This window comes from Haliaeetus albicilla, unplaced genomic scaffold (genome assembly GCF_947461875.1).
Source record: "Haliaeetus albicilla unplaced genomic scaffold, bHalAlb1.1 scaffold_125, whole genome shotgun sequence".
Taxonomy (NCBI): domain Eukaryota; kingdom Metazoa; phylum Chordata; class Aves; order Accipitriformes; family Accipitridae; genus Haliaeetus; species Haliaeetus albicilla.
The window spans coordinates 16,656-35,114 of NW_027212464.1; the positions used below are offsets into that span (position 1 = coordinate 16,656).

General features: G+C 52.0%; 1 long non-coding RNA gene across 1 annotated transcript; it reads left to right on the top strand.

Moving 5' to 3' along the window:
* Positions 1–11,384: 11,384 nt before the first annotated feature.
* LOC138684143 (uncharacterized) lies at positions 11,385–18,023 on the top strand. Its single transcript, XR_011323549.1, has 5 exons — positions 11,385–12,100; positions 14,375–14,723; positions 15,054–15,112; positions 16,279–16,377; positions 16,972–18,023. It is a non-coding gene; the product is annotated as an uncharacterized lncRNA (long non-coding RNA).
* The last annotated feature ends 436 nt before the right edge of the window (positions 18,024–18,459 follow it).

Sequence of the window (18,459 nt, forward strand, 5' to 3'; positions counted from 1 at the left end):
TTCTCCCCCATATATGCCCCCCGCTGCTCCAGCCCGCCCCCTTCACCCATTCGAGTTTTTAACCCACGCGAGTTGTTTCCCCCCGCATCCCCTGCTCTTCTATCTCCTGTCCCGTTTCCCCCCGCATGCCCTGCTCTTCTATCTCCTGTCCCCTCCCCCAGATTCCTTTCCCTCCTCCATATTCCACACCCCCCCATCATCCGTCAGGCTCCAGACCCCTGGCATGCTGCCTGCACCCCATTCTCTGTCATTTTTTTTTTCTTCTTTTCTTTACAAGTTGTTGTTGTTTCTTTTAAATGATTAAACTGTTTTCGTTTCAAGCCACGAGTTTTCTCGCTTTTGCCCTTCCGATTGTCTCCCCGTCCCACTGGGGGCGGGGGAGCGAGTGAGCGGTCGCGTGGGGCTTTGTTGCTGGCTGGCGTTAAACCACGACACGAGGTGAGTTGCAAGCCCTGCCTGGCTAATGCTGGAGGCTCTCTATGTTCCTCCTGCTATCTTGACGGGCCGTCCTTGTTCTTCATTGCCGCTTTATAGCGAGCGCCTCTCGCTATAGTAGTAGGCAGTAGTACTGGGGCCGCGCAGGTACTGCGTGTTGCAGGCAGCAAAGGGCAATTGTGACGCTCGCTGGCGGGAGCGGCAAGGAGTGCGGAGCCACGCTCCTGTAGGGAGCAAAGATGGAACCTCGAGGGCTCTACGGTTGTCTGCTGAGGTCTACTAATATCCCGACACGCCTCTTTGCTTTCCCTGCTTCACGTCGCATTACTTTGCGCGCCGGAGGGCGGGGCGGTAAGTAACACCGTGCAGCGTGTCTTCGATCCGAGACAAGCCCCGCACAAGAAGCCTTGCGTGCGTGCAGGATTAGGAGAGCAGAGTTCCGATAGCACGGAGGTGAGGAAAGGTGCGCCCACCCCAACCGAGCCCCAGGGTCACCAGGGTATCGCTCGCTTGCAGGTGGGCCGCTCGCATCTGGTGCGCTGGGACGCGGCGTTTCCTGCTGGACAGAGCTGCCCCTCTGGCACAGAGCAGCTTTGGGTCTCTTGTGGCCTGCCTCCAGGCTGTCACCTGAACCAGGCGTTATGGTTTTTTTTTTTTTTTTTTTTAAATCTCTCGCCAGCAGCTGTTGACTGGCTGCTTTCACTCCCGCAACCCTGATGCCACATGCAGAGGGATACAGCAGTCCCTGGGGCTTGCTCCAGGGGACCACCCCCCCCCCCCCCGCCGTTTGCAGGTCCCTGTGCTGCTTCTCCTCTCTAGATGATGGGGTGGGGGGGCAGGGACAGAAGCGACCACCCGAGTTGTCTGTTCTTTGCACTTGACTGCTGTAAACGCTCCAGCCAGTCGGGTGCTTTTTGGAACGGGGGCGATGGAGGTGACTGCCCGGGCTGCGAGTGGGGAAAGGGCAGGGCAACGTAAGCCCTGTGCCCCCAGTAAGTAGTTGCCGCCTGTGGCTGGTCTCTACTGGGCTGAGCTGTCAGTCATCCCTCATCCAGCTGCTGCTCAGAAGAGGATCGTTACGGGGATGCGGATGCTGCTGCCCGGTGACCGAAGGTGGGAACTGGCGTTGGGGAGGGGCGCATGCGCGGCGGGCTCCAGCTGTTGCCGGGCAGCCGGGAGGCGTAACGGCATCTCGGCAAGGGCGCATGCGCGCTGCGCCTTTTACGGCGGTCGCCGCTGTTGCCTGGCAACCGAGTTGCGACACGGCGCCTCGGCAAGGGCGCGTGGGCGGCGGCGCGGTGTACGGCGCTCCTCCTGTTGCCTAGCAGCCAAAACTCGTTACGGCAGCTGGGCAACTGCGCACGCGTGGTTCGACTTTTACGGCGCTGGCCGCTGTTGCCTGGCAACCGAAGCGCGACACGACGCCTCGGCAAGGGCGCATGCGCGGCGGCCCGGTTTACGGCGCTCCCGCTGTTGCCTAGCAACCAAAACGCGTTACGGCTGCTCGGCAACGGCGCATGTGCGCTGGCGCGTTTACGACACTGGCCACTGTTGCCTGGCAACCAAAGCGCGACACGGCGCCTCGGCAACCGCGCATGCGCCGCGGCGCGGTTTACGGCGCGCCTGCTGTCGCCTGGCAACCAAAACGCGGCCCTGGCGGTCGGGAGCCGCGCATGCGCGGTGGCGCCTTTTGCCGCCCTCCTGCTGTTGCCTAGCAGCCAAAACGCGGGACAGCGGCTCGGAGCCGCGCATGCGCGGTGGCGGCGCGTTTCGCCAGCGCTCTCTTCCGCCACCTATTGAACAGACTTCGGTACTGCAGCTGGGCTGCCGCCCATGCGCGCCGGCGCCTTGTGCCAAGCGCTCGCCGCTGCCACCTCGCGGCCAATGTTCGGTACTGCAGCTCGGAGGCTGCGAGGGCGCGGGGCTGCCGCTGTCCTGCACCTGCCGTCCGACGGTAACGGCAGTGCGGCACCGGCGGCAGGTGCCGCCGCGCTCGTTGCTTCCTCCCGGTGAGGAAACGCCGCCGGAGAGGAAAGCTTGCACGGGCTGCCTCTGCCTGGCCTCCCTCTCCTCGCGGCGCGGGAGCACGAAGGGACAGGCGGGGCGCTTACCGGCTGCGGGCAGGAGCTGCTGCGGCTGAAGCTGGAGAGGCCAGAGAAAGGTAGAGAAGAAGAAATGGAAGGCTGGCTGGCCAGCAGCTGCCTCCCGCTGCAGGCAAGAGAGAGCCTGCCTCTCCGCGTGTGGAAGGATCCCTCTTCGTAGTCCGCAGCAGGTCAGACCGCCGAGGTGCACCGCAGGGTCCGTACGCAGCACCGACGGTGCGGTACGGCCACGTAGCGTGCGAGCGAGCAAGGCTCCGTGCCTAGGAGGCCTCGTCTTGCAAGACCTATGAGACGCGTGTTCTCCTAGGGGGAGGACGGCCGCGCCGCCGGAGTTACAGAAGAGGAGGGGAGCGGGAGAGGAGCAGAAAGAAGCATCTGAACTGGCAAATTCTCCTGGCAGTGCCAAGAACAAGAGCTGTGGCGAGCCTCGGGGCCCTGTCTCCCCTCTTCCGCGTTCTGGTCCCTCCCTGCCCCTCCCCTGGGCCCCTCTCTTTCCCACACCGCTGCCTTTTTTTTTTTTTTTTTTTTTTTTTTTTTCCTTTCCTCCCTTGTACCCCTGATACTGAAAAGCCGGTTGAAGAAACTCCCTAAGACTCGTTTTGGAGTTTTGGAAAGCAGGCATTCTTCATTGCAGCGCTGGATGCACGGGGGATAGTTGCACCTAGCGTGCATGCCACAGCTTTAGCACAAACAGGTTATACAGAATAACTAATTGCATGTTAATCAGATTAGTATACATATACGTAAAAACAATGGCAACCGATTATCGTAGTACTGCCTACATCCGATCACGCGCAGTGAAGGATCCATTTGAGACGAAGGGCTGCTTTTGCAACCACCGACCCATTTGAAGTTCTTGCTGGCTGTCCCTGAAGTCTTTATTCTTGTCCTTGTTCTTTGATCTTGAAGCTTAACGCAGTTTCAATCACCTGTGGTCAGTTTCAGCATTGTTCTCATCTAGCGTACAGGAACATCTAGTCACAAGAGCAAAGAACTGCAAAACTTAGGAGTACCTACCTCTGCTAGTCAATTGCTTGGCTATACTTCTGTCTATTGTTTCAGTCGTAGTGTTAGTATAAGATTTCTAATAATTATTTACCAAATCTCACTTTTGCAGTCACCTAGCAGCAAACCAGTTTCCACAGCTGGTACAAAATATTAAAACCATCCCAATATTTAGATGTGCCATACAGAATGTATGGGAATAGGCTATCAGAGGTGCCCGAGGGGCAGAGGGAGCGCCGGGGGGCGCCCCGAGACCCGGAGCAGACTCGCTGGCAGGACTCGATAGGCACGCGACTGACTGAATAAACGCTGGCCGCCCGTCCCCTTTGCCCTCCGGGCTGCGTTTGCGCTCCCTTTGCACGAGGCGAGGGGCCGTGAGGGAGCCCAGGGGAGGAGGAGGTGAGGCGCTGGGGGGGGTCGGGCCGTGCACACACACACCCCCCCCCCCCCCCCCGGTTCCTGCTGGGCTCCAGCTGTTGCAAATATTCTGGTAAAGAAATCAAAATTTAATCCCATAGAAGAGTTAGGTTTGATTAAGAAGTAAAATTGTGAAGCATAACGTATAGGATCGTTAAGTTTGAAACGTAGCCATAGAGACTTTAGGAACTGTGTTACGCGTGACTCTAGGAACCTTAATATTGTTAAAGTTTGAAATAGCTAACCCTAGAAACCTCACCAGGAAGTTACTGGTTTTTCTACGTTCTGTTTCAGGAAACTAAGGAAACCGTCGTGGACACGCCCTTACCTTTCCCATCTCGATTTGAGTATCGAAGATTCCAGTCAGCAGAGCTAAGTGTAACTGGCCAATGATTGTTTTTAAATAAGAATATTGATAAGGTTATATAATCAAAGGACCGATCATTATAAAGGTTAAATTTAAGAACGAGCAGAGTATGCATTTTTACGGAAGGAGCTTAGGTAACAATGACCTGACAAGAAAAGCCTGTAAAAACGGATGGATTTTGATACTAAGCGGGACACGCCTTTGGAGGAGCGATCCCCCGTGTCCCCAGCGCCGCGATAAACAAAGTGCCCGCTTCTTAACTTCACGTTGGTGTTAAGGAGTTTTATTCCGGATTTCGGTAACGGTTTCGGCGACCCAGATGGGACCTTGCGAGTGAGACCGGACGAGATCGAGCGTCGATCGAACTCCGGCCGGCACCGAGGTATTCTCGGGGAGAACCATCACCCTCGACTCGCAAAGCTCCTCGCAGCGTTGCCTGGAAAAAAGGTAAGGCGCTGCTTCTTTGGAATTGGTTTGGAAAGCCTGCCCGTGAGGCGCGGCGAAAGCTTCGCAGGGTTGGGGCTTGGAGGGTACCCGTCTGCAGCGGAAGCCTAGGCGTCTGCCCGTAAGTCATAAGCGAAAGCTATTGCTGGGTTGGACTTTGTGTATTATTTGGGACAATTGTCATTTGCATTTGTTTGGTATTTGGTACTTGAATGTATATAAGTATAATGGCATTAGCAAAATTGTTTAAGAATAAGAGTGCAGGAAATAGAACTGCTGAAGAAAAGTTACCAAAAACATCACCGTTGGGACGTTTATTGGCACGTTGGGGTGAATTGCAGGAGAAATGGTAAACAAACAGAACTTGGAGTTACCATATTATATTGCAGTTCCTGTTGTTTTGTAGGAGAGAGAGTAAATGGAATAAAGTGCCATATGTAGATTTGTTCTTTTTAAGTGAACGTATCTGACGGGGACCGGAGGGGAGTCTCCCAGCAGAACCTCTGGTTACAGCTAAACTGGGAGAACAGAAAATTGAATTTGAATTGACACTCGGGTCACCTTTTCAGTTTTAAATACCTTAGAGGGAGAGTTAAGTTTTGAAGAAATTGGTGGTGTCGGTGCAACAAGTGAACGAGAAACTAGACCCTTCTTTAAATCTTTAACAATGAAATTAGGAAAGCAACGGGTCACTCAGCAGTTTTTGTTATGTGCCAAATTCTCCTAAAATCCTGTTAAGGAGAGATCTATCTGAGAACTTAGAGGCAGAAATTAAATTTAAAAATGGAGAGATTAAAACTTTAATTCCAGAAACTAAACGTATCGAAGCAGTGGCTTTGTTGTTAACAGGACGCTTACCGACAGCGGAAGATTATACCAGTCAAAGTATAATGCTGTAATTCCAATCGTCTGGACTGGGAAGCTCCCGGTAAATCCAAAAAGCAGAACCTGTGAGAGTTGATTTAAAGCCAGGATCGAATCCGGTAAGAATTAAACGATACCCCCTAAAACCGGAAAGTCGGAAAGGGTTAGTAATGGTAATACAAAAATTTTTAAGATACAAATTGTTAATAGAATGTGAATCCAGATATAACACCCCCATCTCGCCTGTTAAAAGGCTAATGAAAAAGATGATAGATTAGTTCAAGACCTCCTCAGAGCAATAAATCAAATAGTACAAGATATTCATCCGGTAGTAGCAAATCCTTATGCTTTGTTAACAACCCTAACGGAGAAACAAGAATGGTTCACAGTGTTAGAGGGAAAAGATGCCTTTTTCCGTATTCCCTTGGATCCTGATAGTCAAGAGGTTTTTGCTTTGGAATGGGAAAATCCTGAGACTGGGAGAAAAACCACAATATACGTGGACAGTCTTGCCTCAAGGCTTTAAGAATAGTCTTACCGTGTTTGGAAGTCAATTGGCACGAGAAGTAGGGATTTGGCAGAAAGAAAATAATCAAGAAATCTTGCTGAAATATATGGATGATCTGTTAAGTGTAGCTGAGACGGAAGAACGATGCACAAAGTTAACTATTAACTTTTTGAACTTTTGGGGAATCAGTGGATATCGAGTGTCAAAAGAAAAAAACCAGATAACCCAGAAAGAAGAAACTTATTTAAATGAGTTTTAAAATCCTAAAAGGACAGAGACAATTGGGAACTGAGAGAAAAGAGGCAATTTGTCGTCTCCCCGAACCTAAGACTAAAAAAATGAATGACGAGCATTTCCGGGAATGGTTGAGTGGTGTCACCTGTAGATTATAAATTGTGGCTTGCTGGCCCGACCTTTATAGGAGCAGCTCAAAACCTCAAACAACGGATCGTACCGATGCCGAGAAAGCTACTTTCCAAGAATGGAAACAGGCTGTAATCGGGGTGCCAGCCCTAGGCCTGCCAGATCTCACAAAGACACTTGAACTTTTTGCTCGTGAAAGAAGAGGTATAGCTCTGGGTATCCTGGCGCAATATTTAGGGCCAAGTGGGCGAGCTGTGGCCTACTTCTCGAAGCGATTAGGTAATGTGAGTCTGGGATGCTCTGGTCGTCCGAGAGCCGTCGCTGCAACTGTGCTACTGATCCAGGAAGCTCGTAAGTTCACCTGAGGACAAAGGATTAGAGGACAAAGGATTACTGTACGTTTCCCATACGATAACTGTTGTGCTAAAACAGAAAGGGGGGCATTGGTTATCCCCTAGCAGGATGCTGAAATACCAAGTGGCGTTGCTGGAACAAGATGATGTTTACCTAAAAACTACTACCGCCGTTAACCCTGTTGCGTTTTCAACAACTGATCAAGTTAAAGGAGAACTGGAACGTGACTGCTTGCAGACAATCGAAAGAGTTTACTCCAGCTGACTGGATCTCTGAGATGTGCCGCTAGAAGAAACAGATTGGGAACTATATGCCGACGGAAGCGGTTCCGTCTGTGAAGGAAAACGTTTATCAAGACAGACAGTAACTACCGAGGAGGTAATTGCGTTGCCAACTTTGCCTTCGACGATATCTGCCCAAAAGGCTGAATCGATAGCTCTTCTTCGAGCTCTGGAACCAAGTCAAGGAAAGCGAGTCAACACTTGGACAGACTCAAAGTACGCTTTTGGAGTAGTACGTGCACACGGAGCGATACGGAGAGAAAGAGGACCGTTATCTGCACGAGGAACCACCATTCAGCACGCAGAACAAACACCGAAATTGTTAGAAACCATTCAAAAACCAACAGCAGTCACGATAATGCACTGTAAAGCACATCAGTTAGGTAAGACCGGTCCGAACGCAGGTAACCGACTGGCTGATAAAGCTGCTAAAGAGGCTGCGGAAAAAGGCATCCTAGCACTAGTTCCAGAGAAAAGTATAAAATTGCCTAAAGAAACTCCAAATTATAACGAAAAAGATGAAGAATTAATTATTAGATCGCAGGCTAACAAAATGAAACAGGATAGGCTGTAACACCGACAGGTCAAATAATAGTCCCACCCGCAATAATAAGAGAAATTGCCCGAGCTGAACATCACAAAGTATACTGGGGAACAGAAAGTGAAATATGTCAAAGATTGTTTAAACAATTAGAAGCGGATGTGAAATTTATATATAAAAATATCCCCGAATCAGTACTAAGATCATCTTTGGGATTATGAAATAAGGAAAATTTTTAGGAGAATATTAGCAAATTGATTTTATAGAATTGCCTTGAAAAGAAGGATCTATCCTAGTTTTAGTTGCTATCTTTACTGGGTGGCCCGAGGCTTTCCCTTGTCGCACCAACAAAGCAAGGGAAGTACTCAAAGTCTTGCTCAAAGAGATAATACCAAAATATGGGGTGCCTGTAGGAATGTCATCTGACAATGGCCCTCATTTTATAGCAAAGATTGTGAGACAAGTTGAGCAAAGTATTATCTATAGATTGAGACTATCACACCCCATATAGACCACAAGCAAGTGGGGGGGCCGGGGGGGGGGCAGAGAGAGGGGGGCGGAGAGAGAGAGATTGAGAATGAACTATACCCTTAAGCAACAGTCGAGTAAAATTTGTCAGGAAACCTCACTCCTCACATGGGTTAAAGCATTACCCATGGCTCTATTAAGAATCAGAGTATAGCCAGGAGAGAAAGAAAATTTAAGTCATTATGAAATGTTGTATGAAAGACCATATCAAGAGTCCTATGTTCTGAGTATCTTGAGTGCCTTTGGAGATATGGTATTAAAAGGTGTTATGATTTCTTTAAGCAATTCTTTTCAAGAGCTTTGTCAGTATGTCTCCACAGCTGGACCCTTAGAATTGGACGTAGCAGCGCATCCCTTCCGACCAGGAGATTGAATATCTATAAAATCACTGAGAAGCGGAAAGGACCGTCTCGAGTCATTTTAACAACCCTTATAGCAGTAAAGGTCTGGGAGAAGAACCTTGGCTTCATTATTCAAGAATAAAGAAAGCACCAACAAGAAACCGGAAGTCTAAAGAAACTGGCCCTTTAAAACTGAAAATCTATAAGTAAGTTTCACGTTATCTGTTTGGGAAAACAGCTGTGTAAAGTTGATAATATTGGGGTTGCTCTTAGGAATATTGTCGAGGGCAATAATCTTTTTGTGTGTTTAGAGGGCGTATGCATTTTTTTTGAGGGGTTCTAAACATGAGATAAACAAAATGAAACAATTATTGTTTGAGCTATTAATCTTGAGATTAACCGTTTTTGTAATTTGGATTAAAAAAAAAAAAATCTAGTTTTGTAACTGATTCAAAGTTTTGTAAAGACACAAAATTTAACCTCAGTAACAGCCTGCCTTCCGATTCCAAAGTCAGATGAAAATCTAGTTCCGTGGAGAATACTGACATTGAATTTAACCAAAACTTGAGAAAAGATGCAGAACAATGAGAATCATTTTAGCAAATTAAATGGGATGGATTTAAAAGGCAATTTTTTTTTTTTTTAATTTGAAAGAAGGAATTACAGCGTTGTGAATTATAACATTACCAAACCATCCACCTCATGGACAAAAGAATTCATTTAATCGCCCTTCGGGAGAAACTTGTACAAGCAGCCCTTGGGGCTGTCAGTTGCCAAAACCGTAGAGACAAGTGCAAAAAGGAACTTTGGATCATATTTAAAATATAAAACGATGTCTAGAATTTACTGGAGTTCCAGGATCCTTGTTCGAGCCACCCAGAGTCGGGACCATCTATGGAAATTTAGACTGGTTTAGACAACCAGAGAAAAATCACACATCCTAAACAGAGCTGAATGAAGGTTTATACTTGCAGCTCTTCTGACCCCAAACTCCAAAGACTTTCTCTAGTAGCTAAAGCTCTAAGATGGGGATGTATTTGTAGAAAGTATAATAATATTTGACATGATCTTTGGTCCGCTCTTCGGGACCAAACGGAAAAAATTTAGCTTGGAGTTGACTGTATTAAAGGACAGGTGAAAAGTTCAGGCTTAACTGTTTGGGTGACTAGTGACGATATATGATCCACTCACCTTTTCATGAAGGAGAAAGGCAAATCGTGGACTTTTAGACTTAATAACTCTATCCTCTCTCTGGAAGAAATCTCCCTTGTGGCCTCGCTGGTGGACCTGGGTAAATGGAAAAGATGATACCTGGCAATGGCCAAGTCTTAGAACTAAAATAAGAGGGGTATTAAAATCTGTATTTTGACCCCAGTTAACAGCTCTTCCCAATCAGATGACTCTTGACATCTTTCATTCAATCAAGGAAGTGCCTGCTGCTTAAGTTCACATTGGTGTCGAGGAGTTTTGTTCCGGATTTGGGTACCACAGCTGCGGGCCGGGGCTGGAGGAGCCGCAGGTGCGGGCAGTGAGGCTGATGGGGACGGCCCCTCCCTGGCCAGGGGGGGCTGCCGGGGGAGGGGCCGGGGCGGGGCCGGTGGGAGCCCAGGCAGGAGCGGAGCGGCGGCCGGGGTGCGGCTGCCCCTCGGGAGAAGGTGAGCGGGGCCGGGCGCCCCTCGGACCGCGAACGTCGGAGGCGGGGGTGGCCCGGGGGGGGTGGGGGCCGCCGGTGCCGAGGCCGAGCCCTGGGGGCTCACAGGGGGGCTGGGAGCACGTGCGCGGGGGGGGGGGCTCACAGGGTGGCTGGGAGCGCGCGCGAGGGGGGGGGGGCTCACAGGGCGGCTGGGAGCACGTGCGCGCGGGGGGGTGCTCACCGGGCCCCGTGGCGGGGCTGCGCAGTCGGCCGGCGGGTTCCGGGGAAAGCCCCGAGGAGGACGGCGGGGTCCGTGTGGGACGCACGGAGCGGCATCGGGGCCGCGCCGTGCCGAAGCGGCGGCGGGGGGTGCCGCGCCGTGCCGGAGCCGGGCGGCGAAAGCGCGCCGGAGCTGCCCGGAGCGGCGCTGGGGGCTCGGCGGGAACTGCGGCTGCGCCGGCGTGGGGGTGGGCGGAAACGGAAGCGGCGTCCCCTCGGGGTCCGGCAGCAGGGCAGGCTGCCTCCCGGGGCATGCCGGGAGCTGTAGTTTTCGCGGACTCGGCGGCCGGGCGGCAGCGTGGCTCTCGGGCGCGGCGTAGTCCTCGCTGCCGCCGCGGCCCCCGGAGTCCGACAAGGTCAGACGCAGGAGCGTTACCGGTTTCGTGTGGTTTTCCGCGGGCTTCCCGCTGCGCCCGCTCCCCGACCAGCCGTGCGGCCGCGCCTCCCGGGCGCATGCGCCGTCCTGCGCGTGGGGCAGCCCGGCGTTCCTTCGCCGGCTCTGACCCCTCCGGCGCACGCGCGGTCCCTGGGAGCAGCGTGGTGGCGCGCAGGGCGCGGGTCTCGGCGGCAGCGCGCGAGCGCCGGGACCGCGGGTGAGGCGAGCGATCCCCTCCGGCGGGGGCGGGGGGTGCCTCCTGCCCGCTGGCCGCGCGGGGCTGGCGGGACGGGAAGCTGCGAAGCGGCCGCCGCGGCAGGCTCCCGGTCCGCCGGAGGCGAGCCGGGCCAGGGCAGCGCCCGGCAGTTCCCCGAGAGCCGATAGAAGGGAAGAGGGGACGGAGGCGGGCACCCCCCAGGCGCGGCCAGCGGGCGCCTCCCCGAGTCGCCGGAGCTCCCCCGGCGCCTTCGCTCGGCCCGTGCGGCTGCCCCCAGCTCCAGCCCCTCCCCTGAAGCCTGCCTGTGCTGTAGCCGCAGGCAGCCCCCGAGCCCTGTCGTGAGGGCAGCAAGCTGGCCCTGCGATGTTCTCGAGTCTCCCTGAACGTGGGTGCCGTTAGCAGCGGCGCGGGGAACGAGCGGCGTCTGCGGAAGCCCCTGCGGAAGGAGGGGCTCCGGCCAGGGTCGAGCTACGGTAATAAGGGTGGCTGCTGCCTCTTTCCCTCTCCCAGAGGTCACGCTGTGAGTGCGGTTGTCCGTTCGTCCCCGGGGATGCCGTTGACTGCAGCAGCCTCAGGCTTGCGTGGGCTGTCTCTGCCTGGCCTCCCTCTCCTCGCGGCACGGGAGCACAGAGGGACAGGCGGAGCGCTTACTGGCTGTGGACGGGAGCTGCTGAAGCTGGAGAGGCCACAGAAAGGTAAAGAAGAAGAAACGGCAGGCCATCTGGCTGGCAGCTGCCTCCCGCTGCAGGCAAGAGAGAACCTGCCTCTCTGGGTGTGGGAGGATCCCGCCTCGTAGTCCACAGCAGGTTAGACCGCCAGGGTCTGTATGCATGACCAGCAGCGCGGTACGGCCACATAGTGAGCGAGCGAGCGAGGCTACGTGTCTAGGAGGCCTCATCTCGTAAGAGCTGTGAGGCGCTCGCGTGTTCCGTTATGTGGAGGACAGCCAAGCGACTGGAGTTACAGAAGAGGAAGGGAGGAGAGAAGGAGAAAGAAGCGTCTGAACTGGCAAGGTCTCCTGGCAGCTCCAAGAGCGAGAGCTGTGGTGAGTCCTGGGCCCTCGGGGCCCTGTCGCTCCTCTTGTGCCTCCCGGTCCCTCCCTCCCCCTCTCCTGACCCCCTCGCTTTCTCATGCTGCTGTGATGTTTGGTTTCTCTTTTTTTTTTGTTTTATTTTGCTTCCCTGTGCCTCCTCTCTTCTGTCTCTTCTCTTGTCCTGCTCCCTCTTCCTCCCCCCCTTCCTCTCTCTCTCTCTCATTCGACTGCCCCCCTTTCTTTTTCTCTTTGCGTTCTTGTCCTGCTCCCTCTCCCTCTCCCCCCCCGCCCCCATCCCCGTCTTTGTCCTGCAGCCAGTCGCTGTTTTTTCCTTTTCCATCTCCTTGTCCTGATCTGCATCCGCCTCTTTCCCTGCCTCCCAATTTCTCTGGCCTGTTCCCCTGGCGTTCTTTTCGTCTCTGCGCCTGTACGTGCCGCGCTGTGTCCCTGCCTTCCTATCTCTCTTCTTCCTACTTTCTGTTTCTCTGTCTGTCCCTTTGTCTTGCTCGCTGTTGCTGTTTATTTTTGTCATTCTGGATCTCGCTGTCCCCGTCCTCCTTCCTGTTCGTCTCTTACTCTCTGTGACCCTTTGTGCTGCTTCCTGCCCCTTTTTTAGTCACCCTCCCTCTGTCTGCAGGGCTCCTGATACCTCTCTTTCTAAGTTTCCCAACCCCCTGTGCTTCTCACGGTCTCTGTCTCTGTCAGTGTCTCTCTCTCTCCTTCTCATTGTTCTTGTCTGTCGCGCTGTCTTGCTTCCTGTCCCGTCGTTTCTCGCTGTATCCCTTTGTCCCGCTCCCTGCTCGTATTCGTATTCCTCTCTGTCCTGAGGACCGTCCCAGTTTTTTATCTCCGTCCTGCCGCTGTCCTGATTTTTCCTTCTCTGCCGTGTTCCCTGTCCCTCTTTCTGTCTCCTCTGTCCCTGCTGCTTATTTCTCCATCTCTGCCCAGACCCCTGTCCCTTCCCCCCCGCCCCGCCTTGCTGTTCCTCTGCCTTGCGTTCTTTCGCTACCTTTTCTGTCTGTCTTTCTCTGCCCCATTCCCTCTCCCGCCCTTTCTAAGTGTGTCCGCCTGTCCAGCTAGCCTAGCTGTCGCTTCTTTCTTTTTTCTGTTCCTCAGTACTTTTTCCTTTTTCCGTCTCTCTCTCCCACTGCCCATCGCAGTTGGTTTTTTCCCCTCCGATGCTGGCCTGCTCTTTGTCCCTTTTGTCTCTCTGTGTCCTTCTGTCATGCTCCCTGTGTCTATTTAATCCCTTCATCTCTGTCCTGCAGCCCGTCGCTATTTTTTTTTTCCCTCTTCCGTCCCTTTGTCCTGCTCCCCGTCCTTGTCTCTCTTTCCCTTGGTTCTGCCTCCCGTCCTTTTTTCCTTTCTTGCTCCATCTCTCTGTCCTGCTCCCTATCCCTCCCGCGCTCTCTCTGTTTCTGTGTCCTTCTCCTTGCCTTTCCCCACGGTCTCTGTCTTGTACCCTCTTTGGTTTTCTTGTTTTCTGGGTGGCTGGGCCCGGCTGCCCGCGGGGGTGCTTCGGCTGGGGGTTTGGGGTGGGGGCCTGGCCGTGCCGGTGGTGGCGGGGAAATAAAGCCTGAAACGGCAATCGTGAAGCGACGCCCTGCCTGTGCTGGGGCTGCCCCGCAGAGGCGTGGGGCCGGGCCCTCCGCAGGTCCCGAGCACTCCCCGAAACTACGTGTGGGGCCCCGGGGGTGCAGGGCTGTGGGGTGGCTACGCTCAGCGTCGTCCGTGGGCACTGCAGGGTCAGAAACGGAGAACAAGTTTTCTGTTCCTGGGTCTTGACAAGAGGCTCGCGTGGCTGATGTGGGGGCTCGGAAACAGACCGAGCTGCGTGGCTTTGGGCCCAGAAACAGAGGTCCGGCCCTGCGTGTTTGGGCCTTGAGAACAGGTTCAGCAGCCGGGTTTTTTGGCTCCCAAATGGGCCCCGAGTCAGCTGGTGTGGGGGCCAAAAGCGGGAGCCGGCTTGGCTGGTTTTGCAGGCGGGTGGGAGGGTGTTGGGGGCTGCGGGGGGAAGCGGGGGGCGGGCAGGGTGCGTGGACCCTCCCCGGAGATGGGGGTCTGGTTGTGTCGGACGCCGAAGTTTGGGAGTCCGGCACGCAGCAGGCCGAACTCAACATCTGTGATGGTCTGTGGGGGGGAAAGGTGCTTTTCAGACCCCCCGTGCCCTCTTTGAGTCCAGCTCTTCTTTCTGCGCTGCTCAGAATAGTTGTTAGGTAATTAATCGTGCAAACTAACGAATATTTATTTGGCGTGTAACTCTGATGTTTAATCCTAATGCTCCAGTTTTGACAGCAGTTGATACACAACCTTATGGAAAGCCCAGACCGTTGCACGTAGCTGGAGCTTGTAAGGAGAAGCAGCTGAAATCGGCCGGAGCTTCAGTGCGGAGCTGGGGCTTCAACGAGCCAGAACTGTAGCAAGCGGGAGCTGGAACGAGGCGGGGTGTCCGCTGTCTGGAGCGTGCATTAGCCAGAGGCAAAAGTACCTGCGGCTGTAAGGAGCAGGAGGCGCGATTAGCTGGAGCGTCTTTTCGCTGGAGCGTCCGTCGGCCGGACTGCGCTCCCAGCACGGCGGGAGAGCGGCCGGGCGCGGGCAGGGCTGTCCGCAGCAAGCAGCTCCGAGCAGCAGGGAGGTGAGTTGTCCTTCTGCCAGCGGGGAGCCCGGCCTCTTCCCTCGGGCATGCAATCCACGCCGCGCTCCTCTCTCTGCGTGGAGGGTCTCTCCCGGTCCGTTCCCGCGGGCAGAAGCGAGGTGGGGGTCCCCCGTCTCTCCTGGGGCAGCCCCCCCCGCGAGGGGGCGCGGGCGAGGTGTCGTCGTCCCCTCGGTACCGGGCAAAGGGGAGAGAAACCGGCCGGCGGGAGCTCCTGGGGTGCAGAGCCCTTCCGGCAGAATCCTCCCCTGTCTTTTTACCGTTGGCTGGGTGTGACAAGCAGGTTCATTTCTTTGTCTCCTCTTCTGCCAGCGTCACCTTCCGCATCACACGAAGAAAATCCTGCGTGGTCAATTCCGCTTGCTGCTCAGGTAATCGCACGTATCGGGCTGGGGGAGCGGAGAGAAACACTTGCGAGTTTGAGGGCGCTACAGATGCTCCACGTTAAACCCACAGAGAAGGCAAATTTGCTGCTAGTGCAGAAAAGCTGATGGAAAAATTGCTGTTAACAGATCGTGCCCTGTTCCTGAACTGGTCCCTTGATGTGTTTTTGTTTCAGGGGAAAGAATGAAATTTCCTGTCTGGTAAATTCAGAGCTGCCTGTTAGCTCCTTCAAGGTCGCGTGTTTCTCTTCTCTCTGTTCATACTGATTTGATGGGCAAGTTGGAAATAGCCTTTTACTTTTTTATGTATAAGTGAATTTTTAGGAATATGTGGTGTCCCTGTAGTTCAATTTTGAGCACCTAGATGCCAGTAGAAATGTAATGAGCGAAACATGATGGGAACTGGTACTTAAACTTGATTTTTATTTGGGGTTTTTTTTTTTCCTTCCCCATTAAGAGTGTTGATGGCATGTTGTCCCATGGGACAATCCCCATTCCGTTCAGCGGAGTCTTCAGTCTAGGACTTTTAAGTAAACAAGTTTGTCCTTCCAAAAAGGGCCTAGTCATTCCTAGGACCGAGGCATAGAGTTGGAGAGTCGCTTAAGTACGTGATCGGAATTAAAGCCAACTTTCAGTTGATGTTGCTGCTGTTGGTCTTTGCTTTCATTGACTTCTCCACCACTCCCTCGTGGTTGGGAGCTCTGAATCGTAATGTTTTTCGGTCTCTAACGCATTTCCACCCCCACCCCCCAAAAAAAGGAGAGGCAGTGTCTAAAAGTTAATTAGTTTCCTCACAAATGCATGAGTAAATAAAATTTGAGTTATGATGATTAAAACCATATAAATGACACCAGTCTTGCAGATCTGGACTATTTCTGAACAGGCATTCAGCGCACACGGAAGTCGTCAGGGTACGGATCACCTGCGCTTCATGCTCTGACAAGACAAAATGCTGAGGCAGGGATGAGCTCTGAAAGAAGAAGAAGAAAAAAAAAAAAAGAAGGCTACAGGGTCACGGTTTTGTTTTGTTGTTGTTTGATTTTAGAGAGTGCAATATTGACTGGTGCCAGCCTGCAGAGCTCTTGTGCTGCCTGACAGCAGCTTTGGATTCCTACCCAGCTTTGTGCTAATGTTTTTTTTTTTTCTTCTCTCAGCTGGCTGTCAGCTGGCACCGTTTCGCCGTGGTTGCCCTTTCTTCTGCCGTGACGGTACGAGACAGATGGAAAGATTCCGTAGCGGCCTGCAAGTACAAGGTACGCCTACGACGTGTGTCTGCATTTTTCCAAAGGTACTTGCGGTATGGGCTTTAACGTTGAGAGTGTGCCAACTCTCCTTCTACTTTTTTTTACGTGAAATATTTTAACACAAATGCTAAAAATAAGTTCTGTTCCGGAGCATGTTACACCTATACAAAGTTTACTTCCCTCAGTTTATTTTCTCTTCCTGAAAGCATAATCTTCTGTTGCTGTGTGCTTGCTAGTAAACGATACTGTGAAAATAATTTTGTACTAAAAGAGGGAAGAAACTGTTCGTAAGAGTTCAGCTGTTCAGAAGAAACAGACTTTGTTTTCATGATAAAAGCTTTATGCTTTTACAGTCAATGATTTTTTTTTTTAAATATCTTATAGTAGTACTCAAAAACGTTACGGAGATAATTAGCATCTGTACTAAAAGCAATCAAGGTCAAAGAAGAGACGTGGACAAAACAGGACAAACGGGCGTCGCATCTGTGTGTTTTCCAGGCTTTCCCGGGAAGCATTAGCAGCCTTGTAACTAGTGACAGTGAGTCCTGAGGTGTTTTTGATGAGTTACTGCTTCAGTAATGTGTTTTTTCCTTTAACCTACAGTGTGTAATTTTGACTTCAGTTGGAAAGAGATTTTCCAAAATGGAAGTCTTTCTCTCTCAAAGAAATTTTGTTTTATGAACTTCCCATCAGAGTGGATCTTCAGAGGTGATCGACTTGACAGTAGAAGTCATCAGTAATGAGACTTTTCACTCTCTTTAAAAAAAAAAAGAAAAAAAAAAAAAGGTCAATTTCCTTCCAAAGACCCAAGCGCAGCCCATCTTCCTAAAGTTGATGGCATCACTGGTCTTTGGTTTCTCAGTTGTAACAGTCGAGATAACACGAAAACGTGTTGCTCTGCATGCTTCGGTACTGCCAAAAGCATTAGGGAATCCGCCAGTCCTTTTTGGTAGTCTGAGGTATTGCAGCACTGGGGATTTTACAAATTGACTTGCATTGTTTAAACTGCGACTGCCAAATAGCTGTAGTATGTGATTTGTTAGGTGTATGTAAGCAGTTTAGGTATTTTTCTAAATGTTTAAAAAGAGAGGCAACTGAATGTTATGGGTTTTTTTTCCTGATGTTTTGACGGAGTGCTCTGAAGTACTTTCTTTCTGTCTGGCTTTCAATGGTGCGTTTCCCTGGCGGTTCAGTAGCACCTCTCTTGGGCAGCTCAGCTGGCCAGGTGTCCCTCCGCGTTCTGTAACACGCACAAAAACCCCTAGTCACGTTATAACTGTGTACTTTGGGGAGAGATGATTTAATGGTATGAATTCAGAGCTGTGCAAGTTAAGGTAATGGAAAAGGAAAATCAAATACTTTTACAGTACAAGTATTTTTATTGGATGTATATAAACATGGGCACACCTTTTTAGTGTAAAGTGAATTATTGAGATTTATTCTTTATTTTTCATTTTGCTGTTTGGAGTTTTCCACTTCACTTTCAGCTTTATTCACCAAACAAGCAAGATGCAAAGCAGCAGCAGCAGCGCAAGGGCTGTAGCTGTTGCGGTGGATCCGCAAGCGTAGATTCTGATTGCGTACGACCTCGTCCCGCAGCCTCCCAGGGTTATCTGCCTGCAGCAGTGCTGTAAGGAAGGGAGGAGACGTTTTCCAGCACCGGCAAGAGTGTTTACTTGTATGCTAAGAAGGTGTTCAGAATGGTATCGATTAGCGTAAATGCTGATTTTAAGCGTTCAAATCGCTCTTAACTTTTAAAGGAGGTGGTGTATTTCGAGCTGACCTGTTTGCCTGGAATCCTGCTTTAGCTCAGCGACTCTTCTTGTGCACCCCCAGCCTCTGCTGGCAGGGCGGGTATGAGAAGCTGGAAGGTCCTTGACTTAGTATAAACACTGCTTAGCAACAACTACAGCATCGGTGTGTTGTCAACATTATTCTCATCCTAACTCCAAAATGGCCCTGTACCAGCTACTCAGAAGAAAATGAACTTTATTCCAGCCGAAACCAGGACAACCCCAAACCCTCTGATTCTGGGACTGCAACGGAAAAAACCAAACGACTTTGGGACTCCTGGGAAAGCCAAATCCGCCT